Source organism: Phymastichus coffea, unplaced genomic scaffold (assembly GCF_024137745.1).
Source record: "Phymastichus coffea isolate CEN01 unplaced genomic scaffold, Cenicafe_Pcof_1.1 PCOF00052, whole genome shotgun sequence".
Classification (NCBI taxonomy): Eukaryota; Metazoa; Arthropoda; class Insecta; order Hymenoptera; family Eulophidae; genus Phymastichus; species Phymastichus coffea.
The window spans coordinates 1,260,001-1,286,540 of NW_026706863.1; the positions used below are offsets into that span (position 1 = coordinate 1,260,001).

Consider the following 26,540-nt stretch of genomic DNA (forward strand, 5'->3'; position numbering starts at 1 on the left):
CAGCTTCGTTCAACTTCTGAGCCTTGAGTATACGACCCCTTCCTCTCACTAGCATCGTTTCCAAGAAAAACATAAGGAACACCGTACGACGACGACGCGACATTGCAAGCGAAACTGTTATTGATATTGTTTACGTTGGGGTTATCTTGATTTACGCAGGATGAATAAGATAAGCAATGAGGATTGATTTCTGATGAAGTTTCTAATAATGAAGATCACGATAGAAATGTCATTTCCAAATAAGCAACTACTTATTAAGAGTTAGATTCACATAATTTTCCCGATAAAAATTTCCTTGATCCACATTCATCGGCCATTCGTAACGAGCAAACACGAATAATACCGCAATAGAGCCGTTGATCCAATCTCTCCCTTATCCACTACATACCATTTCCAATCGACTGCGGCAAGATAACAAGATGAGAATCTGTTGAATTGATCGTTCGGTGCCCTATATCTCTTACTCCTTATCTCTTATCGAAAGGAGTATAGACATACCGCACGCAAAGCAAAAGAGAGATTAGGATATACATTGAGATGCCAACGTCGCGCATAAACAACCCACACGATTACATCTCTGCGTAGACGAAATTCAAATACCTAAGAGCAATTATATTCAATAAATATGTCTTTGCGATTGAAGTTTAGATTAAGCTCACTTACAGCAACGATCATCCATAAACAAACTTTTCGAGAGAAGATGAGTTAGCTTAAAGGGAATGGCACATCTCTCCCTCACCCTTCTCTACATGCGTAAGTTATATTGACGCTATTTGTCTACTTAAGGAGGAAATTGCAATTTGAAGGGTTTCAGAATTAGTCGCCAAGTAGAATTTGGTTGAAAATTATTATATTAATGCCATTCCGTAAATGTAATCTTTAGAAATACGTAGGATCGGTAAAATTATGCTTTCCGAAAGAGCAAAGATATGATTTTATCCGTAGCAAGTGAAAATCGTAACTCTATCGCATTACTTTCCAATATCCTAAGGTAATGGATTCTCCACGAAAATAGGGATATTTAAAAATCTGCCTTTCTCAGCATTTAAAATTTTTAAAAAATATGCAAGATAAACAATGTATCCAAAAAATTAAAATCGAATCCCTAATAGCCTTATAAACCAAAAAATAATTCAACAAACACAAATAGCAACCACCAATATAGAATACATGTTGCTTTCATCACTATGTACAAGCTATGCAATATTTGCTTTATCATATGTTTTAAATCGGGCGACGGTAAACCCTCGTGTAAACACAAATAACTTGCGGGAACGCGGGGCTCTTCTTATTTGTAATAAGCCCAACGACGAGAATGACTTATTGAAAATATCTTTATTTTGTTCATTCACGCGCAGTCCTAATTATTATATACACTTTTACATGTCTCTCTCTCTTTCTCTCGTATATTGAAAGCTTGTCTTTTGATTTATCAGTTGACGTGGAAAAAATTCTTGCGGATGTCACTCGTACACGAGCTTGCGCTATTAACAAGTACAGCGAATGGCAGCGATTTTTAGCTGATATCCTCGTTTTTTACGTCATTATTAAGAAAATACTTACTGAAGAATTTTTTCAGATTATTATAACCAGAAAATCATAAACAAGAAAATAATTCTTGTTAAAGTTGTCAAGATAAAAGGAGACTCAAGTAATCCTATATACTTCTCCGATGGTTTCTAAAGTAAAAATAAACGTGGCGTCTAATTAAAACTCGACATTCATTCAGAACAAATCAGAGAGAAAGCTTGCTATATAGATCGTTATTCAACTGCGATGTGGAAATGGGCAAACCCCGATCGAATTGCATCAAGTCGTGCCTTTGAACAAGCGACACACAGCCGCGTTGTAGCGCGAGAGTAAGATGGATGTCGTATTTCATTAGCTTTTCCTTTTTGCGCATACGTGGCTTCATTCGTCATTGTCTGCTATTTTCGACTATACGCTCTGCGCTCGGTTTCGCTGCTGCTGCTACGCTGTTTTGTTCGATGTTTCTGTCTTCATTTATTCTTTCGCTTGAGTGCGGATTCGTCGTGCACCTGTATTTCAAATCGAAATAGATATACTTTCAGGAAATAATATGAAAATGTTAAAAATTAAATTTTCAGGGATGTAAATCAGAATGATGAACCAGATGAATTAGAAAGAGTCCATTGTGAAATGTATGCCTTACCAGGGTATACGTATGTCCAATAAAATGGGAACTGGTGAAATTTAACACAGTGTAAAGCCAAAGGTAGACACGAAGCTCGCTGGCGAGTAGTCACGTCCCTAAATAAACTCTCTCTCTCTGTCTCTCTTTCGCTCGCTGGTGCGAGACCCCGGCGTAGATAGCGCTGTTCAAAAATAAAAGAGCCTGAAAGTTAAGCCCTGCTAATCCGTACGTATCTCTTTCGCTCGAATCTCTACCTCATTTTCTCCTGTTCGTCTTCTCGATTTTCAGTGCCGATATCTTCTGATCAGCCTGTCGCAATCCATCCAATAATTTTCCCTTTGCTCGTGACTCCCTCATTTTCTTTTTTTTAATGAGATGGTACAGCCTTACCGTTAAATTTCGCTTATTAGTTGTTGTACTGTTCTAATTATTTGATACAGTATAGTTGACTAGTATTATGACTGTAGTGAATAAAATAATATTGGTTGATCTATCTTTTCTTTATAAATTTGTCAGCTCAAAGCTAGCTTAACAAATATCGCTAGTTGAAAAAGAAGTTTGCAGAGGCCCCTATCATACAATTTTCAATCTAATTTCAGTCCAATAAATCCTCGTTTTTTTCTCACTCCCTCAGAACGCCTTTCATTCTCAGCTACAAACCCATCATTTGAACTCCTTTCAGAACTCTCTTTCTCTCGCTCTCGCTCTCTCCCATCTCTCGGTGGTAACAACATCAGAGTTTAGGCTCCTCGCTTCCGGCGTCGCTCGTTCGTACCAAAGATAGAGAGAGAGAGAGAGAGAGAGAGAGAGAGATACAGAGCGAGATTGGAAGTTAGTAATGAAGCCTCTAGAAATTGAATCGATCAGATTTTGCGCCTCGATTGCCTCACTGCAATTTTACTCTCTCGCGTCGCTCTGTTTATTGCTCGCGAGTGCGAGCTTCGAGTAGCCATATATACACGTGTGCACAAAACTCAATTTCTCGGTTGCCAACTATAACAAGATTCTCATTATGCTGTCGTGAGTGTGAGTGAGAGAGACAGAAAGATACGTTCGGTTGCCGTGTCGTCTGTTCTATTTTCGTTGTATTGAACACGTGCTCCGAGATTCGATAGATTTCTATACAGCTGAGTGGACTTTTGTCGATGATTTTTTCTCTCTTCCTATGTCGCTATTTTGCCGTTCGTTATAGTCGAAATCTCATTGTAACTATCTATAAAGAAATTTTATGCTGTGTCATCTGCGGATTACAGTGAGAAAATATTGCGAACGTATGTGCATTTCAAGAAAATATTTCAGCAAATGGAATGCCTGCATGGAATAAAAATCTCATTATCAGAAAGCACGTATAGATACAAATAAAAAAGGTTTGATAAAAATAAAATACTTGGAAAAGTTCCTACATGTAAAAGCCGTGCTATGCTCTAAGGAACAATATAACCTGAAGTTGGTGAAATTCACAAGGAAAAGCTAATGAAGCGATATAGGGACAAAAGACAGTAGGCAAGAAGTTGTGCGCTCGCGTATAAAGACGGAGTCGAAGCCACTTAAGCAGTCGGTCGCTACGAGTTTTCGTGTACATTGGCAGCGGTGGTGGCAGCAGCAGCAGCAGCAACAGCAGCAGCAGCAGCAAGACGTTTCAGGGAGGTCGTTCTACGAGCGCGGAATGCGAAGGAGCTTGCAACTTTGCGCAAACTCCTAGGCGCGCGCGCGCGCGCGACAATGGCGTTCGCTCGCGCAATTGCCAAGGGAACGATGATAATTAGCAGCCCCACCGAATACTAGAGGAAACTCCTTAAAGGTATTTGCTATATGTGTTTTTGGGCACTTGACCTTGAATTGAGTCCAGCGCAGAAACAGAGTGAGAAGACGTATACCCGTACGTAAGTGAGCAGCCACACCCGATAAGCATTGTTTTGCAAGTTTAATTAAGCCGCTGAACTAATTTCGTGGTTTCGTGCAAATCTCGCCTTATCTTCGTTTATTTGCCAACCGAGATTTTGGCTAACGAGATGAAAAGTTGTTTTCAGCAGTGCAATTATAGATTGATAAAGTGACTTCTGATAATAGTGAAATTGCTTTTACATAATTCCTGATTGATCTTAGAAACGTTGTGTAACTGAATTTCAAATTACTTTCATTCAGTTCCAACACGTATTTTATACGCTAAAAGGGATTTCTGCATTGAAAGCACTTACTCACGGAAAGAGACGATAACAATGGGGGAACAGCTAGACGTGAAAGCTCTAGAGCACGATGAGTTTGATTGAAAGCAAGACGAGGAAGATTTGAAAAAGAAAGTGGAAGAGGTAAGAGAAGATGAGACGTCAAAATGCGAGCAAGAAGGGAGTAAAATGCACCATGTACAAGTCAGATATGTATACGTATGAGACGTGAATGGAAAGAACATATACTTCTATGTTAAATGAAGATTCACGCGTTTGTGTTCTGTCGTCATTCTAAGACGAGATCATTATCTCGGAAGTATGAAGAACCAGTGAAATGCGACATCAAACGTCATCGTTATTTTTGTGCACGGAATAATCATCAAAGGTCAAAAAAAATGTACAAAAAGAAAAATTATTTTATGTTAACCAGGTTACAGGCCTCATCACTTTTACAAGGATCAATTGATAGCTTGCTTATATTGAAAATGAACGATGTGTAAAATCTAAGAAATGCATTAGTTTCAATTATAATGTTTTACTCCCAATTTCCATAATAACAATGATTTATTTTTTATACATTCTTGGAATCGTCATTCAATTTCATAGTGTTAAAAAAATACTTGACTCAACACTTTAACTATGTTGAATATTTAACGAGCTTTACGAAAAATAAGTAACTACATTATTTTGTCGCGCAATAATTGTCGAAGCTTAGGAAGGTAAAAAAAGTTGGTTTTTAATTATGGTAAGCGTGGTTTTTTTACAATTTCCTTACAATTCGTTCTTTGATACTTCTTTTTCATAGATAAAGCGAAGACTTTCAGGACGAAGCTTGCGATTATCGGGGCGCAGTGTGCTAAGTGCTGGGCTAAATTGAAAAATAACAGAGCTGCTTTTTATTGGCACAGCAAAGTTTAATTTAAAAATACCGACAATGAAAACCAAGACAAAAGAAAATGCGTTATGCAGTTACATAATATAAATTCCATCTTTTACTTATAATGCTGCAATGAACTTGGCATTATTGGAAAAAAAATTTTAATTAAAAAATTCCATTGAATGCTTGTGACAAAAATATCCGAAAGCAATTGCATAACCACTGATATTTCAAAGAATTTTTGAATGATGAATATGAATATAATTGTTACGTGGAAAAATCTATGTAATTCATTCTAATTTTTAAGCCAAATTATGCCAAAAGGAAAATAAATAAAAGAGAAATAAAAATTGGCCAAGCACGAATTTCGCATTCGGATTGTAACATGAAATCATATTTTTACAATGAACTATCATTGAAAATTTTTATTTGCAAATAATCTATAAATAAATTAAAAAAATTTTTTTTTGTTAAATATAATCTATTGATTCAATACGCTCCATTACATAATATTATACTAATATATTGATATAAAATATCAAAAAGTCAGTATTATTTAATCTGTAGCCAAATACACAAAATATTTCCAACACTAACAGCTAATTTTGCACTAGGTACCCGAGTGTAACAAAAAAAATCAGCGAAAAGTTATATCCCCTATCCAAAAAAGTAAGTAGAGAGAAATATACGTAGGTATGCACATAGCAAGTATGCACGCACTCACATAATTGAGCCTTCGAAATTCACGCGTGCACCCTTGACATGGGAAGTGCTCCGACGTCATATAAACCCCCTTGAAAAAAAGACGACGACGAGACACACACACACACACACAGCGTAATAATTTCTCGTAGCAGTCATCGTCCCCTTTTGGACGTGTCATCGGCCCTTGCTACTGCTGAGCAAGTGTGCGGTGTACGTGCCATATCTTTGTATCTCCCGGCATGTCGCGAGCGATGGCCGCGTCGCCTCATTAAGCCGAAGCTTCCTTCGTCGGCAAACAAACCCTCACTCACTCTTTCCACCCTTTCTTTTCACTTCCTCCTCCTCCTTCGTCGCTTTTTTTTAATATTCGTGCGTTGTAGTAGTTTCGAAACTCTAATGGAAAGCGTATAAGTCGCGGTGTCAGACAGAGTAAACTTGTAATTTTCTCGTGCCGCGCCGCGTGTACAAGTTTATCTACGGAACCTACGCGCAAAAGTTCAATGTGTTTACGCAATTCACTTTTGCTAACATTAATTATGATTATCGAACTTGACAGAGTCAAAGTAAAACTTTGTAACCCGTAGCAAGCTGCATGAGAACGATTGTAAAGTTAATTTACTTTTCTGTTGTAGATTATGATGGACGAAGTTCAACAAACTCAGCGAAACGATTAATATTCATTTTAATGCTTCATACACACTGAAAGCCACCTACGCGTATATCCAATTATTTATCAAGTAAGTAAATATGGAAAGGCGGAGCTGTGGCTCAAACAGGGCAGATAATTTGACTTCTATTTATACGTTGCACACTGGCTTGTGCACAGTCGTATTTACTGTATACTACCACAGTACGATAATGAATTGTTACGACCTATTTTGTACTACGATACTTCAAAAGAAGATATTTGACTGGATTAATTCGAAATTCGTATGATATTTAAGCTCGGCATTTAAACATTGTCATTCGTTTTTCAAGCTCGCTCGTCTCTTATTTCCAAAGGCCATTGTCATCTTTAGCTAAAATACTTCTCCCTCCAAGTAAGCGTTTCGTTGAGACGAAAGTTGAGTTAATTCGTCAAATTCATTCAGAACAAAATGCATCATTCCGTTCGGGCTACTTGCAGCTCACAGTAAGGTGAGCTGTCTCCCTCTCTCGCTCTATCCCCGGTCGTAAACAACTGAAACAGACTTATATATCTAGCAAGCCAGCCAGATAAGAATGCACTTTACTAGGATCTTATCACTGCCGGAAAGAAAGCTGTCGTTTACGTAATTGCAAACATTTAGGCCGAGCTACTGATCTTTTAAAAAATGAAGTGAAATTCGGCGGAAGGAAGTCCCCCGAGGCTTTCGCGTGCTCAAATGTATATTCTGCGAATGAGGTATCTCTCTTTTTTCTTATTCTCGAGGAAAAGTTTCAAGTGAAAGGCTGCGTAAAACTGACCTCGATCAAAATAAAAGTTAGAGAGAAAGAAGAGCGTTTTTCCGAGCGAAAACTGCATGATCAAAGATGAACGGTGGTTGGGTCGGGTAAAAGTGAAAAGTTCCTGATGGAAATTTTTATTGGCATCTCCCTCGTGAGTGATGTAATATTGAACTTGTTAGGTGTCCCTTTCAAAACTTCTCATATTGAAAAGTCTCTAAGGGGAGAGGGAGAGAGAGGCATTTAGCGATGTTATTAGATATTCAAGTTTGTACTTTTTAATAAAAACGCGGCTATGCCAAAGAGCGAAATCATTTGTTTCAACAAATTTTTTCAATACTCTAAATATACAAATATTGATAAAATATTGATGGTACAGCTTGGACATGTGTAACTCAAAATGTATTTGTGACAAAAGAAGTATCAAACGTCGAAATGATTAAGAAATAATCAACTTTAATCTTTTAAAATTAGTAGGATAAAAAGATCACGATGTAGGTGAGAAAATTATCCGCTTCCAATAAACAATTTCTCAGAGTCGCAAAGCGGGGCAGCTTTTTGGGAAAGTCGCTCGTGAAAATCGCCTTGGCACACGTTTATATTCTTTTCCCAGAGTGCCAAACAAGATATCTCCATTTGGCTCTCCTCTCTGTTTCTCGCGATCTCACTCGCATTTCTTTTTATATCGACACACACTCACACACACACACAGTCACACGCCGATCTATTCTTTAGAGCCAGCTGTTTTTTTTCTGTCTTATCGTCATCGGTTCTTAGACTTTTTGAAGTTTCAATCTTCGTTCTTTTTTATATCGCAAAGAGTAACCTTACACGTTCTATCTGTAGATTCTGTTGGAACACTCTGAGCATGAAGTAACGATTCAAAGCTGCTCGAGCGATCCCTTTCGGTTTTTGTTCTGACCTCCTTTCATTCTTATATTTTTCTTTCTTTCGTTTTCTTTTATTTCTGGGGCTGAATTTCTAGGCTAAGGGTTTTTTTCACTTCTTCTGATATTTAACATTAAAACGATCGGTTTGATTTTACTTGCTTTACTTTTTCGAGCTTTTGAAGACTACTTTTCATTAAAAAGTTAACTTAGATTAAGCAGAGTCGTGCGTTTTCCAAAACTAACTTTTTGTCCTCAAAATGCTGTAAATATATTTATAACACTGCGTGGCTAAAATCTGTACTTGAGTAACGCCTATATGTGACTTAAGTAGTTTATTTTTGCACCGTGCTTAGAGCACTCGTTAGCGCCCGTGCCTTAACCTTACGGTTCAAAACTGACCCATCTTAAGTCACGGATAGACAAATCGTAAGTGCTGATTTAAGATCGACAGTACTATAAAATGTTGTACGATACTTGTGTCTCAAGTATCTTATCGTTACGCGGCGTGATATTAGCGCCCGAGCACGAACGAGGGCTAATATAAGCGTGCAATAATGAGCTACTTAAGTGACACCTATCGTAATATACTATATCATAATGACGTCTGAGGAAACCAAAGTAGTTCTACTTGTCTATATTAGTTTTTTTAACAGTTTATTCGGTTATCACGTTCATTAAAAGAAGTATCCAATCTTAAGAGATAGACTTACGTTCAGATTGACGCATCAGAAAAAAAGAGCTATCAGATGAAAATCTAGTAAAAAGAGAATTGTACTCTCACTTCTCGTGTAATAGCATTCGGCGAATAGCATTCTATCGAAAATAGATTTGCGGCGCATTCGACATGCTTCTCTCTCACATACTCACATAAACACACACACACACACACACACACACACACACACACACACACACACACACACACACACACACACACACACACACACACACACACACACACACACACACACACAGTATAGGTATACGCAAGATTCTTTTCGTCAATACACCTCGAAAATAAGAAACGCACGCTGCTGACAACTTTTCTCGGAGGGCATACGCGCGTCAATATCCGACATTGTCAGCGAGTGAAAGGTCGCTCCCGGCTAACAACGCAACTTCCATCCGTCGCGTATCACATCAATTCACCTACGTGAGTTTCTTCTACTTTTTTTTATTTTTACATTACCGTCTTAACACTGAACAATGTCTGATTTTTTGTGTAGCTGTGCAATATTCGATGGAAAAACCTCTCACGATGATTTACCAAGATCTAGTCTAGTCTAGTCTTAAAGAGGGTGAGATGAATCGGTAATGTTGTTGAAAAGCTAAATATAAGTTCATTGATTTTAATGTAATTATATTTGTAAAAAAAAATTTTAAATAATATTTATTTAAAAAATTAAGTAGATTGAGTCAATGCTAAGTCGGACATGGAATCAACTATCAGATATAAATTATACTGCTTGTGTAAAATGAGATTCCTGACATTATAGAGTCGATTATTTACGCAGGATATTTGCATTGGTCGTTAAAAGATAAATAGTTCCTTCATAAAAATCATAGTATCGATCATTATAGTGGCATTAAAAGATCAGAATTTTAAAAACAAAATATTTTATAACGCTTTCTTATCTTTTCGATATTTTCATACTCAAATGCTCCTGTATCATATTCTTATTATCGGAAAAACCGTTAACTAAACCCAAGTAATCAAAATAAAAATTCAGTTGGACAATATGAAAATCCTAGTATTTCACATCATGGCAACATAATCAGTAATGCCAACAGAAGTCGTGATGAACGCCAACACGTCCAATAAATAAATAGATAAAAAAAGTCCAGAGGCAACCAGGCCAAGCTGCATGCAGTATGAATGACAGAGAAAAATAGCGAGGACAAAAAAAAAACCGCTCGTAAATTGTCAAGCCTGCTATCGCACACGCGGCAGAGGCGCGAATGCTGGGCTTTATTACTACCCACCACTACCACCACTGCTGCAGTCGAGAACCGCGAGAACGAGAATCCTTTGGGGGCATAGTATTATGTATACGCGTTGGGCCTCGTAAACGCTAATACAGCACAGCTGAGTCGCGTCGCTGTATGCTTAAGCATATATACTATCCAAGTTTCCTTCGTACACACTATGGAGGGTAGATATATTGTTTTGGTTTATTGCTATATAAGATATCTTTGTTTTGTTTGTTCTTGAAGATTCCCTTTGAGATTCACTATCGTAAATAAATTAACGTAGTTCTTTGTTTTGCGTTTGTAAATGAATGAAAAAAAAGAAGCTAACTTTTATTTAGCATTTGTTTAAGATTGAAACTATTCCGAAATATGAATATTTCAATAAAAAATCTTGAGATTTTCAATAAGCCTGATTACAAAATCCCTTGATAATTTGCGTGTCATTATTTCCCCTAGGATACGTAACTGCCACGAACATACGCATAAAGTATGATAGAATTTCTTAGTGAGAGACGAAGCATGGGAAGCAGACTCATGCATTAAATCAGTTAACGAAAGTAGTCCATAAAACTGAGTATAGCAAAAAGACGAGTGGTGAGAAAGAGAGATACAGAGAGAAGCGAGGGAGATGAGCGCGTCGCGAGGGACCGTCGTCGTCGTCGTCGTCATCGGATTTAACGCTCCGTGCGACTCGAGAATTCCTTATCCGTCCTTGGTCCCAGTCCTCTCGTAAAATGCTTACTCGGCCGTTCACACGATGTGGCCATCTCTCTCTCTCTCTCTCTCTCTCTCTCTCTCTCTCTCTATATATATATATATATATATATATATATATATATATATATATATATATGTACATTCATATATGCCTCGTATTTTTTTCTCCCCCTCCATCCTTCTTTCTTTTCGCCAAATGTTGAGTATTTTAGAGACTGCTTTCTCTCTCTTTCTCTATCTCTCTTTGAGGGTAATGCGTATGAATCGTGAATTAAGTTGATCCATCGGTAAGTGAATAATGAATATGACTATACGAAAAGCAGAAACTTCGTACTGATGAAATTTTTGTAGATCATGTGTACCAAAGTTTATAATTGATATAGCTTAACAAAAAAATATAATTAAGAATTTGCTGTGTTCTTAAATCAACTCATCATATATCGTTTCAGTAAAACTTGGAATAAATGACGTTTAACCATTAATATTTTATTTTGATATTTATTCAAACAATTATCTGAATTCCTTATGGTTTTTTATCGATTTAATCCACTTATCACGTAATAACCACGTAGTTCTCATTACACACGTAGCCGCCGAGAGAAGAAGAAAAATGTACGAAACCTCGCTCGTAAATCCGAGCTTTCGCTATAATGTTAGAGAGACTCGGGCGACTCAGGCGCTACTACTACGGCTCGCCTCTTTTGGAAAAGGAAAGCGCAAAGTGAATCGGAGATTGTGTCAACGTTGGAGCAAAGTAGGTAACGTCAGTGCGCATCGTCTCGTTAGAAACTTATGCCCAGCTTTTACAGCTCTCAGCTTCCATCCAGCTAATAGATCCGCTGGCCCCCTTTGGCGCAACCAGATGCCTTGGAATTTATTTCATTCGCCGTTGCCGAGTAGATTTTACTTTGGGTGCAGATATCTAGACGTGAACTTTTATTTGAATTTTTGTCTGAAATTTTACAAGTGTCTTTTTTTCTTCATATTGAATTTAAAAAATTAAATCCACTGCTGCGAAGAAAATTGATTTGAAAAACTGCAATTCGCCAAAGCGATTTTGAAATATGAATTGTTCTTCAAGCACAGCAATTAATCGATTGCCTTTCAGCCTAGCAAGCCCATCCCAAAGAGCAATGGATAACTTCCGCGTCGGCCGACAACAATAGTAGGGTGGAAAGCGCGGGAGGAGGGGGGCGCGAACAATTAAAACCAGCCCGCGAAAGAGTGCAGTGAGGTAGCAAAAAAAGAGAAGAAAAAGAAAAAGCGTCGGTAGCAAAGAGTTCGAAACGAAACTCAAACAATCGAAAGTTTTAACCCTTGCCAGCCCAATTAGAATCCGTCCGTCTCTGCTTATTACTGACGGATGTAGAGCTAGCTTGATTGCGAGAGCTCACCATTACCGCAGTTATTAAGTCTTCAGCGCGTGCCCGTCCATCATGGGAATTGAGTTGGTTGTGCGAGCCGATATCGCACGTGCGGCTAACGGCTCTCCTCCTACTACCAACTTCGCCTTGACGTTTTCATTGCACCGCCGTAACGAGACTCGCTCTCTCTGATCGACAACTCTTTAAATGAGGGAATATCGAAAAGAGATGCTTACAAGTGATATTACTTGGTCTAAGAACTTCAGTTTTAGCTATTTGAATTGTGAAGTATATGTCTTGTTACAAATTTGTTACGGGATATTTAACGTATATGCGCACATGCTTTGGGAGCTAAATTTTTATGCTCTGCTTTGGGGCATGGAAACGAAGATTTATATCATTCTAGTCGTAGTATATGTTGATGTGTCATTTTTTGATTCTATAGTCATTGTAATGATTTTGTGTATTTCAATTGATGAAAGAATTGAAATGGCAAATACTAAATATTTTCAAGATTCGAATATCGTCCATACTTTTATAAACTAATTTACGATACTACTTACAACGTTCGATTATCTTCTATACATTTATAAATTAATTTATAATAGTCGAGTTGAACTCACCTGTAACAGAAAAGAAAATTCATTATTTTTATAATATATATAAAAAAGATATTTTTCTTAATTGAAATTGAGAATTTAGATATGACTCATTCTTCAAAACATATATTTAGAATATGACAATAACTGACGTATCAGCATAAGACTGCGCAATTCATAACTTATCCATCTTGTTGGCATTCACTTCGAATCAAGCTACAATGCAGTAACAAAAAGTCCCTTGGAAAGTAAACAAAAGTTTTTCTGAACCGTCTATTCTTTCGCATACGCTATATCTGACATATGCGCAAGTTTTACGTTCCATTCTTCGGTAAGTCGATTTAGACGAGTCGGGGCGAAAGTCCGACGCAAGGACAAGAGGATTGCCGAAGAAGACTTTAACGAAAGTTGCGTGCTTATGTTTGCCTCCATTTCTTCTCATTTTTTTTTCACGCGAAAAATATTTTATTTAGCGAAATTTCCGGAGCAATGAGCTCCAAAGTTGAATTATTTGACTGGGGTGCATGTTTGGGAGTTTGACTAAAAGCGAATAAAAAAGTTAGAAATGAGTTTTATAAAAAATTTCTGACCAAGTATCCGTATTTCATACACTGTGAAATGTTGAATTACAAACTTTCTCTCTTTGCAGGGAATTTTAATTTAATTACGCAAATATGTCGGAAGTCTTGCAGCTCTGACAATGAGAATTAGAAGTTTGTGAAAGATTAAAAAAATATTATGGCATCACTTTTTAAAATTCATTAAACTGTTAATAGCCATAACTAGTGTATTAATATCCTTTTTATTGTGCATCCAAAAATTGATAATACATCAATAAAATTTTCCCCGAGGTTCTCTGGAGCTTGCGTGTATAGATTTCATCTAATGCCGGTAATGCAGGTCGACACAAACGCTTTAGTACGCACATTTACTATGTTACGAAAGAGAAACTATAACAATGAAGCTCGTTAGATAACTCAAGAGCTTTTAAAGGATTGTATGAAAACTTTTTTTTTCCATTTTATAAATGTGCAGAACAGTATTCACATTAAAAATACATTTGTAAAGTAAGTCATAAAATGAAACCAAACGGATGCGCAATCGATTAACCTCTTAACTTATATAAAATATGAAACAATGGAATTTTAATATCATGCACTCTTAATTCGTTTCGAATTACGAATATAATGCACACATACACATACATGCCTGAAAGGTGAACAAAATCGCAGTTTAGAAAACAAAAGACAACTTTCCTGGAGCTAAGCTCTCATTAATCCGACGGAGGACCGGCGCCTCGCTCAAAAATAATAGCCGGCTAATTTTTTGTCTCTCTCGAGCTGGGCAATTTCGCACAACTGCCGCTTCCTTTCAATTTACATCTTTGCAGCTCTTTCATCCTTTCGCGTCGACCGTGTGCGCGCTCGCGTTCCTCCAAAAAGAGAGAAAGAGCGGAGAAAAGGATGAAGGTGAACGCGCTTAGTTAAATCTCGAGAAAATTTTCATCACTTTTCTCCCAGAGCTTATCCGGTAGTTACATGTCACATTTAGTATTTTGCTTTCTGTATATTATACTACGTAATTTTCTTCTTTGCTTGCATTCATAGTTTTAAAGGAATAATTCGTTCATTCAACTTGTTTATGAAAAACTTTGTAGACTGAGGTGACGAGTATTGTAAAGTTTAAAACTACTTTGATGTTTCATTATTTTAGTTTTCAAGATACATGGATAAGTAAAAATAATTTTGTTTTGTTAGTTTACTCGTTCGAAAACGTGAACAGTTTCTAATAATTATCAAGCTATAAAGAAGAAAACAATTAAAGTAAAGTTTACTCGTTCATAAATTCAAAGCGATTGCCGGTATTTTATAGGTCGTATATACCAGATGCACTTCTTCTTTCTCTTCTCTTACCTTCCCTGCGGCTCTTTTTTTTTCTGCTGTAGCACAAGAAAGACGGTAATAGAATAAGTTAATTAGTTACTCAAATGGAACCCTGATGAGTCTTTAGTCCTTGTTTCCGGGTTTCGAGTTTACTTCTAACGCCACTTTGGCCCATCCAGCCGATTTAACTTCTTCTTTCGTCGTTGCTAATTTTCCAAAAATCACTCGTTCTTTTATATTTTTTTCCCTTCTTCTTATTCTTTTATTTTTAGGTTTACCGTCAGATACCGTAACAGTAAACAGAACATTCTATTTGGTGTAGAAAAGAAAGAAGAAATTTTAAACCGACGCTATTTACATTTGAAAGCTTTTCATAGAAGGAACGTCGACGAGGACGACAAGTTGCGAGGCGTATAAATGTACACCGGATTGTTCATCTTTTTTCCAGCTTTTATTCTGCAGTGGGATTTAAAATGACAATTGGATTGCTTTCAAGGAGAATGTTTTTTTAATAAGCTGAAAACTTTTTATTCGTGCTCTCGGCTAATTAAAAGTCGTGGTAAAAGTATTACGCGAGAGTGTGTTCACACTATGTTATTTTTGTTAATTTTAACTTCTCTAAAGAAAAAATGTTATAAATGTTGAGTTGAAATTGCAGCTAATACGCGCGAATCAGTTTCATAATAAAAATACATAATTACTGCAGAGTCTAAAAAGAAAAAAAATAAATCACCTTTTACATGGCTGTACTCATTCCTATTTCAATGAAAAATCGATGCTGCAGCAAAAATCCGTCGAGTCTCAGTACTCTGTCATTCAGATAGAATATAAAAATGAAAGAGGCAAAGTCTCCTTCAAAGCTGTCGAAAAAAAAAGTTGTCGAAGAAAAATCTCGACGACCGCGAAATTTATCGTAGTGCACGCGATAAATATATAGGGATCTCAAACCATCGACATGGGTGGGTGGGTGGGGGGCTCGAGTGTATGACTCGCGCGCGTCGTATAAGCCGTTTCGGCTCCATGACGTGGCAAATATGCATGGCTGAACAAGCTTCTACACTCGTAAAATTCGAACTCTCCAGTACGAATTGTATACGCACCACGATCTTGTGTGTGTGTGTGTGTGTGTGTGTGTGTGTGTGTGTATGTACGCGCGCGCTTGTGTGTAATACGGATGTTTGTAGAGGTTTTTTTCCTTGTTGTCTAGTATGTATTTTTTTCGTCGATGAGTGGGATCAAGTTTTACGAGTGAGATCTGTGAAAAAAATTTATCTTGGTTAAATGTGGATTGAGAAAAATTTTATAAAATAAAGTCCAGGATAACAAGTATGAAAAATCTGTCAAATTATATTTTGAATGAAACAGTATTTTTTAATAATTGCATCTTCAAAGCTCCGTGAATAAGAAATTTTTACGAATTGATTTCACATAGAAATTATGAAAGAATTGACAGTATTGAACATACAGTTAGACATTAATGAATCCCTAAATTTCACAAAATTATTTACAAATAAAGAAAAAATGCTATTGTGTGGTTCAAATCACCAAAAACATCACTTTTAGATGAATAATATATTTCAGAACCGATTGGATCAACGACATTCCACATGAAAGAGAAAGATTTTTATTTCTCGTGATTTTTCCACATCAAAAATCCAATTTCCTCATTTCGTTCCGTTGTCTCTCTATCTCTCTCTCTCTCTCTCTCTCTCTCCCTCCCTCTCTCTCTCTCTCTCTCTCACTCTCTCTCTCTCTCTGTTTTTTTTTGTTTCAAGCCTGCCATCAACAAATCCTCAGAACGAGGGATAACAAATGGCTTTAGGTCGACACTTTACGAAACAAATACACACACATATAGGCGTTCCTTCTTTTTACGCGCGGGTCGTATAGTTTTAACGTGATTACGCGAGGAATAAAAGAGGCCTCGTCGCTCTTCTGTACGTGTGTGATACGATCGTCAACGCGAGGTGCTTTGTTTGATCAGACGCCGATAGCTAAAGCCGTTTTGTAACAATCCCACCCTTCTCTATTGGATGCTAGAGATGCGGAGATGCGGTTCTGATACAGCTCAATGGTCAACGTGTGTAATTTCAGAGGACGGGCAAGTCATTTCTTTTGTTAGATGGACTATAACTATATATTCTTACTTGGACGAGTAACGTATTGTATTTTTTTGGGAGATGTACGTGTTTCTGTAATTTTCGGTCATTTTTTCCGAACAAAAGAAAAAACTTGTAAAATAGTATTGTATGGAATTCATAAGCTTTAGAAGTTTTTAGGACGCTGCGTTCGATTACGACAAATGAATTTGATGCTATTGCTTTGATCCCCTATGTTCGTTTGTATCTACGCGATCCTTTCGGTTAAAAAAAGAAGGTTTCTAGGTGAAAGGCACACGCAAAGAGTCGCGTTCAGAATGAGAGAAAGGAAAAAAAACCATACACTCTTTCGCGTTTTACGCGGTCTATCTACGAAAAGGAAGGCAAAGGGGCTCAATGAAAAGGCTTCTTCTTTCTCTTCGGCAAAAGGTCGATACTCAAAGCACATTGTTCAAAAAAAAGACTCACGAAAATGAGGCAAAATCTAACACATGTGCCCTCGTGCGCGAATGCTCTGGCACATATGGGCGGAAGCACGGGAAAATTGAAGAATACTCCGCGTTGGTTTCAAGAGCTTTGTTGTTAGATCGATGGATTTTCTCTATTCCTCTCTGTCTGTCTATCCTCCCCCCCCCCCTTTCTCGCTCTCTCTCTCTCTCTCTCTCTCTCTCTCTCTCTGGCAAACGTGTTTTTAATTTCGATTTTTATTCTTTTGGATGTATTTTTCTTTCCCGGTATGTGTATGATTGAGCGCTGATAATAAAAACATCAGTGATGATGTAAATGACCCTTTTGAGAGTTTATACAATTGAATTTTTAAGTCAAAATTTTCATCTAAACACAATGGATTTATAATTGAACGAATTGAGCTTTTTGTGTGTTATAATTCTGAGTCCTTCTCGCTGTTATCTTGAACATCTCATCTACGAGCAGAATCCCGTCGTCAAACAGTAAGAATTCCAGCTCATAATCCTTAGTACTTTCCACTCAAACTAGCTCTTCCTTCCTTGAAGAGGTCAGTTTATCCAACGAAGCGTAGCATTAAAGAAGAGAGAGAAAAAATAGAGAGATCATCGCCATTCGGTTTTTTCGTCGTCGTCGCAAAATGAAATCGCTTGCGAAAGTTACGTTGGGCTAATTAAATTCTCCGACGACTGTCCAACTTTATGATCAGCCGAGGAGGATTCTTCTCTAGAGGAAGTTGCCTAATAAAATTACAGTTTTCGCCGAGTTGTTAGTCGGGCCTTCATACGGCTCTCTGATTTTTATCGTACTCCCCCTTCCTTCTTTTTATTTCGCTTGCCTCTACCAAACTCGAGAGAGCTCATCTGACTGGATTTTAATAATTTTGAATAAGAGCTACTACTCGACAAGATAGGATTTATAATTTGATACCCTTTCTGTGATGAAAGTTTACTCAGTTTCTCTTGCGCTTATTAGCGCTTTGATGTTATTTCTGCTCATGAATAACATATTTTGAAATTTTTTAAGCGATTGACATGAAAGCTTAATCTACAAAATTAATTATTCATTAATTAAAACAAGCATAATTAATTTAAAAACGCATTTTCGTTTACAATAAAAACAACCGCCTTTTTAAATAATTTATTTATATGTTTCTATACAATACCTCTAGTTGTTATGCTTCATAAAGTACTACTAAATAGTTCGGTGAGATTTTGTGCGAATCATAGGTACTGGAAAAAAGCCGCTGGGCATTTTTCTTTGCAATGGAACTTTTTATCCGCAGATATTCGCAAAAAATTTTGTGTGATTGGAAAACATACCCTCCAGCTATTTCATTGGCTCTCAGGGAAAAAAATTTATACGCTACTTCGAAGATTATTCCACAAATTAATACTTTTTTTAGGCGCTTATATGTAACCCAAATTTAATAATATAAACCTGCACTCTATTTCTTTTGATGCTCAAGTCATGTTATATTACGTACTTTGCGCACGGAAACGAGATTTCGTATATTTTTTCAGACCGCAAAAGCGTTTTGCGCGTGGAGCGGCACCGTGTGCGCCTCATGTATTTTGCGCATGTGGCGAATATGATATCTTTCGTGTATGTATATGAAATATTCTCTTTCTTCTCTTATATTATTAAATTAAAAGCCTTTTGTCACGCGGAAAATGGATTTTTTTCACTGGACATTACCCACACTAAACGCAGTTTAATAATTTTGATCGCACAAATATTCAGCTATATAATATAACAATTATATTTTTTGAGTGAATTCATATGTCGATTAATTTAGAAGAGAAAAGGGGAGAAGCAATAGACAATGACAACTATCAGCCAATCACCAATATCCTTGAGTTAACTCTAGGTGAACATACGCTTTGCGAGAACGTAGAACCGTCTCCGAATTCAGTACCACACAAAAGGGCTTTCCACTCCCAAAGACAAGACAAGAGTGACGCAGCAGCAATGTCGCTTTAGCTGCAGAGCGGCAATGCCGGTAATTAATTATCTATCGGATAACGAAGCCTCCAGGCGAGCTTCTAAGCTCTCTCTCTCTCTCTCTCTCTCTCTCTCTCTCTCTGTGTTCACTGCATCCCTTTGTCATCGCAGGTTTGAGATTTCATCCGATGAAAATTGCGATTATTCATTATCAATTATACAACGTTGTTCTAAAAGCAAGAATAAGCTTCCTAACTAATTATAACTATTTCCGAGAGTATAAAATGAAGAAAAAAGTTTTTCGCAGTCAATTGTTAAAAAATGTGTTCTTTTACCAAGTGCAAGCTACAAGTGACAACCATGGTGTATGTGCACAGGCTTAGCATTTGATGCACGTTTCTTGGAGAAAATATGGATATCAATGTCATGAATACATATTGCCATGAAAGCACATGAATTTTTCATAAAGCATTAACACAAAGTTAATAAAAAAAAAATGTAGAGTATGCACTCAATTTTAAGATAAAATTCCGTTTTTTCCAAAAAATGTATTTGCCGTTAACTATAAAAAATATGTTTCATTATCGATCGTTGCATGAGTTGTTCAGAAAGTATTTTTTATCGGCATCGAAAGCAATTAATCTCTCGTGACAACTTTAACCAAAATCTCCGGATAATTGCGAGAGAAAAAAAGACATTCATCAATCTCGATGAAAATACGCTTAAAAAAAGAAATGTTTGTCGACAACGGCAACCTTCAATTTTCATGGTGAACAAGCGACAGCACGATGCCGCAGAGCATCGGGAAAACTCTCGCCTGAAAGATCAAAAGCGTAGGCTAGCTATATAGCTACAGTGACAGCCACACGCCAAAACGAGAAACAAGAAAGAAATTCCGCGCGTCACACCTCGATCACGATAGCACACCTCAGCGCTTCATTACCTCCTGGCTTTAAAGTCTCTCCTCTTTTCCCCGTCCGACACAGCAATCTGCTGTCTCTATCTGTCGCGTCATCGTTACGGCGAGCAGTGTAGCTCACTGCTGCTTCTTCTTCAGGCACTCTCCTTTTTTATTTCGTCGTCGTGCTGTGCAACCCTATAACCGGAAGAGGGTACACAGTTGTGATAAAACACGACTCGACGTATTAATTGCGTGACGGGTAGGGTTTTTGTAATTGGAGGTGAGGGTGAAAAAAAAAACGCCAGTCGACGCTTGATTGTTTTTCCCCACCGGCGAGTGGATTTGGCTTTTTTTGAGTTGGCAGTTTGGAGTGGCGAAATAATTGATTGCCGTGTGAAAATGCCAGGCAGGCAGCATTTTTTGTTTCCCTTTTAGAAAGTTTTTTCTCAACTCGATTGTGTCACGCAAACTTGGACTGATTGTGAATTCTCTTAACTACCTACTGACATTCTAAGTAAATAAAACTTCTTTGAAGTGATTTTTGCTGAATGATAAATTACGTTGCTATTGAAATAAAGAAAATATTTGTAAATCACTCGTCCCTAATGTATAGAATATAAAAATCTGAAGAGAGATATAGATATACTTTTGCAATATTCTTATTTTGAACTAACGAATATTTATGAACTACATTAAAAGCAGGAGACGTCAAACATAGTACTTCGATATATAAAAACCGCGTAAAGTTTATGAACATAATTACTTTCATCTGATGTTTTCATTGAAAAAAAGTACCGAAGAGAGGAAAAACGTTATTTTTCGCGTCGATGAATTTTATTTGGATTTAATGCTGGACTGAAATTATACATGTGTAAACACATAGGACAATATCAAAGACAACCAACATAAAGGACAAAGTGCAACGGTTACGTGAGATTTCATGAAAATGATTGCCTTTTTATTATGTTTGTAATAATATTGTATGAAAAATAACGAATATTTGTTAACTCTTCCATATTCAGTTTCTGAACCGCGTGTAATTCAACACCTTTTGTTTCCATTAGCGAAACAATATCTTTCAGGAATGGCAAATTTACGTTCGTGCTCGACAAAGAAAACTCTGCAAGTTTTCCTTGCTTAACCGTGATTAACTTCTAGGGGCGAAATCGAATCACAAGCTGCCTGCTGCAACGAAAAACTTTCCATACTTTTTCCTACGTTCTTTCTCTCTCTGTTGCAAGCACGGTGGAGGCTAGTTGATATACTGCCCCGTAATCGCGATCGCTTATGGCGTTATACAGCCCAGGATTCTTATTTTTTTGTTGTTCGCTTAACCCCGCGTTTTTTAAGGCTGCTGCGCTGCTGCAGCGCACTAAAAGCTTTACGCTCGCGGGTGCGGCAAATTTTTATACGGAATTTATCGGTCGAGCGCAAGTTCCTTTTTTCCCTCGCAGTGAATTACTGCGTCCGGAAATGAACGTCGGGATGAAAATATAGTCGCTACTTTTTATTTCGCTGTGCGTTACAAAAAATAATCTTCGCATCGTTAATGCGAATAAGTTTACTTAATCCGTTGATGGATTATTCAAGGCGAAGTGAATCAGTTGCGAGTTTTGGTATATTACTATTTTTTTCAAATATTTCTAAACTATCAATTTCAATAAATGATTTGACGTACTTTGTATATTGTTAATTTTACTGGAACGAAATGACGAATAAAAAAAAGTTTATAAAAATCGACTTATTTTCACTTCTTGTTTTTATTAGTTATACTTTTTTCAATAAAAATTGCTTCATAACTTTCTTGTATCGGAGATTCTAAATTGTAAAAAAATAATTTTTTTAGAGAATATTTCATAAATTTACCAGCCATAAATAGTCACCCTTAATATTTCAAATGAGGAAATAGGAAAAGTTCGATTCTATCAATGCAAATGATTATACTGAATGGGCATTGTTTTTCCATTCCATGGTATCTGATTTACGTGCACATTCTTGACTTCCCATTCAATTGAATTCTTCATTGTTCTTTATGCTCACGATACATGAGAAGTAATAAAAAGCACCACTCGCATATGTCGATGTCATAAAAGTATTATGAATATTACAAAACATTCAATCAACTTTTCAATATACAGTTATAGTCAGCGTAAGATTAGTGCAAGTATTTCTACGGTATTTCTTTGAGGTATATTTGTATTTATTAACATTTAAAAACATTTTAATATTCTAAGTGCACAAATTTAACTCTTGATTATTTATTTAACAATTTCAATTTTAACAATTGAATCATCACTTCTTACAAATCTTTTTTCGATACTGATCATATTCTGAAATACTCTCCAACACAATTATCAACATGATCACTTCAGTTTTACCTCTAACGACATTATGTACAAGAGCCCTCAAAAGAAAATTATAATTTGCAATTCAAAATCCCCACATGAAAGTTCATTGCCCTGCTTGGATCTCAAAATGCGCCTCGACTAATCGTAAAAGCATTGTCACCCAAACAAGCAACGAATTTTAAAACCAATATTTACCTGTCACACAGTGATGCTGCGCCAGCGCTTTGCAATCAACACCATCTGCCCCCATCGTGACATCACATTCATCCCCGAAAATTATTATTCTCTTCCGATGGTCGCCCACCTATCCAGCTGGATATGTATATTTTGCCTCAAAAATCGACAGTGGATTTGTCACAGTGATATGTAAAAGTAAAATCGAAGAAAAACAGTCGAAAGTCATAGGTCTGTCAAAATTTTCATCACTGATTTTCTATACGGGGGCGACCACTTTTTTACTCAACACACAGCACATCATAATCACATTGGCTACTTTCTTTTCGCACATAATAACACACTTGTTTATTTATCATACCTATCATTTTTCAACAAAAATCGAAACTTGCCGCAATGTACACGACGACTACACGGTCTAAGAGCGCCACGGAGTAGCGCGCGCCGGAAACGAAGGCTCGGCACGCGACGTTCGCCGGCCGACTGAGGCGCGAATCGTCCGCCAGGATATATCGCGCGCACTCGCGATCTGAACCTCAACCCCCCACTACTACACCAACACTATGTGCCGCCGCACGCGGGAGACTTACTACGACTAGTACAAGAGCGTGAGAGAGAGAAAGAGAGAGCGTTACCCCCGAAAACGACTCGTTCCACGACCCACCCCAACGGGCTTGCAGCGCGCATGCGCACAACAGACGCACACTCTCTTTCACTCACTCTTGGCGATGCTTCAACGAGTTCAAGTGCCGCTCTTTTTCGTTTTTTTTTTTTGCTTGAAGATTTGTTGTGAGTGGCTGCTGATGAAATTCTTTTTTTCAACAGCACGAACTTTTTTCTTCTGCTTTCTATGGCAGCCTATAAAATTATTTTTCGAGCATCTGCTTATTGGGATAGTTGATTTCATAGGTGTCAATAGAAATTCAGTGAAAAGCAAATCCAAATACCAGAAATAATAAATTATCAGTGTTTTTCTGTTTAAAAACTGAATGAGAATTAAATTTTTCTCCTATCGACCTCGATTTTCGGGTCTTAAATCGAACTAATAACATTAAAGCTCAAAACACTTGACGAAGTGGAAAAAGGAAGAGAGCAATCGAGTAAGCACGTTTATACTCTTTTTTCGGAAAAGTTTTGCTCTGCATTCGAAATGGAAAAGTACAGCCAACCGATTAATTTGAAAGAAACTCGTTTGCTTGTAATGGAAAAGTGCAGTCTGGCAATTAATTTGCAAAGAAAATTTCTTTCACGTGTTACTTTTTCATACGACTTATAAATTACATTTATTGCTAAAACTAAATTTTTTGAATATTTAGAAAAAATTAAAATGTAACTTAAATAAATAAGAACCGTAAAAATGCTGTGTATTATCATTCAATCAATAAGTACATTCCAGCATACGTTTCTTTTAACCTCCGCATGTATAATATTATTTTGTGTTTTTACAACATATCATTTACCATAAAACATCAATAAATATACACATAGTTCAACGACCATGTTATTGTCTCGATATGTTTCAATCTAAAAATTAAAAAAAAAACACCCCCTTTCTCAACAATACGAGCAATAAATCATCGCGTCTAAGTAAAGCTCTCTCACCTTCTCAAGATTGAAAGTTAGATTGGGAGAGATCCAGTATTTTTACTGCCTCATGCGTTGCTATAAAAGCCGTCGTCACATATAAAAAAAAATCTGCAGTGTCACTGGAAAGTCATCGTGCGTGAGGGAGAAATAGTGACGCAAAGAATTCGGTGAAAGTAAAGATAGAGGGAGGCCAAGAAAAAAAAGATGTATAGAGAGACAAGGTGGTTAAATAAGGGACTCTCGGGAGAGGAAGTGAAAAAAAGAGTTAAGAAAGAAAGGAGATGACGGAAAAGAGCAATGAGAAAGGGAAAGTTCGAGAGCCAGAAAAAATTGATTGATTGGTACTATTATTTGCCCTCAGAGTTCATTTAGATCAAAACCAACTTTGATGGGATTTGTTTCATTACAGAAAAGTTTGATAAGGTTTTATTGCTTGTAATCATTCGATTAATTTCTTTTGATCGATTATTGGATGTTGAGTGCCAAACAAATAAAAACATTTCTCGCTGGCATTATACAGTGTCGGCAAGTGAAAATTACAGCATCCAACTTATAAAAACTGTCATTTCATAATGACAACTTTTTCACAACAGAAAGATCTTTTATTTTCATTATTACTTACTTATTTTATAATTATTTTCTTAGATATTATTATTTCTCAGTATAATATGCGTTCGTGTGGTTATCAGCTTACGTGTAATAATAAAAAATTGAAATCAGTTTATTATTAAAATACAATTATTTAAAAGAATATAATTATGTCCCAATTAAAATCCCATGAATTTTATCGCTTTTATTCTGCTAATTTTGTCTGACTGCCACTGTATCAGTGTATTAAAGGATTCAAAGTCGTTATATGGACTTCGCAGCTAGCTATATATCAGACTTAGCGCATTATGATAGTAGAGCTCGGTGGGGGAGGAGGGATATGTGTGTGTTGCCGAAGATACGACGAGGAAAAGCCGATCGCGTCTCTATATGAGTGCAGTTCGGCTAAGTTCGAATTTACTGTATGCTTATGTGTAGCGTCGCTGCACCTGCGACGCACGCGTGTTATGTCGTTTTCGTGAATGACGATCAACATTGTTAGCTAAAAAGCAAGATATGAAAGTTATATATTTTTTAAAATCTATTTCATTTTTGACTTCACTGAATTGTTTGATAAAACAAGATGAATACTTGATTCATTATTTCATATTGATATATTCGACAAAACACTATTTTCTTATCAGTTGGAACTTTGTTGGAAGTAAAATTTACTTTTCAAATCGTTCAATGTATGTTACACTGCGTGATACAATTAGAGATTCATGTAATATCGTTTTACTAGAACGACCGATCGAAGCGTTGCTCTTGCAGGTGCATTTTTGGAAATTGACAAAATGCGCTTTTATCATTCAATAAAACAGTAAGTAGCACTCAGTCATTACGGAAATTGGCTGCTGTCAAATGACGTTCAATAAATCGACAATGAAAACAGTCCATCAATACACGCCTAATAGTAGTCGGCTAAAATTCTCACTTGAAATTTGTATCTATAGAGATGTGGCAAAACACGTAGCCGCACTTCATTACTGCGAATCGCTGGATCGAAAGTACAATTCGATCAAATACGTGGAGGTTCGTACGGTCACACTAAATTGGACATGTATATGTGCGTTGTTCCTGTATCTCCTCTCTCTCTCTCTCTCTCTCTCTCTCTCACTCTCTCTCTCTTTATCTCTCTTTATCTCTCATTCTCTCTCATTCTCTGCGAGAACGTACTAATAGAGAGAACGTTATTCGGCAGCTTCGCAAACGATTTCCGCTTGGTGAACGATATACCTCCTAACTATATACATATTAATATCGCGCTTTGATTGGTTCTTCTCTAGCTCGAGTTGAATTTGTTAGGATAACTTGGAGTAATTCAACATGCAGTATTTATTTTTAATTATTATTTTTGCCATTGCTAATTTCTTGGAATTAGAAAATTTCGAATTCGCAATAATTCATAAACAAGTTTATGCTTGTACTAGGAGAAATAAATCCCAATAAAAGTGTAATGTTTGCTAAAATAACTTACCTTCTGACCACAATATTTTATGAGAATTCAACAATGTCACAAGTTGAAACTTTTTTTAATGTGAAAAACAATTAGTAAGATGAAAACATGCTCAGTTATTAATTAGTACTCACTTATTTTTTCTTTAAATTTATATTTAATTAAAAAGATAAGCAACTTTTAAATTTACTTCATAAATATTTTGTATTTGCATTACAAATTCC

At 36.7% G+C, this 26,540-nt stretch overlaps 1 protein-coding gene across 2 annotated transcripts in view; it reads right to left on the minus strand.

Moving 5' to 3' along the window:
* LOC131665551 (agrin-like) overlaps positions 1–23,147 on the minus strand; it is a 213,429-nt gene extending 190,282 nt beyond the window's left edge. For both annotated transcript variants that reach the window (XM_058937487.1, XM_058937488.1), the window contains exon 1: positions 22,707–23,147. The gene's annotated coding sequence lies outside the window, so the exon portion shown is untranslated. The remainder of the gene's footprint in view (positions 1–22,706) is intronic.
* Between the last annotated feature and the right edge of the window lie 3,393 nt (positions 23,148–26,540).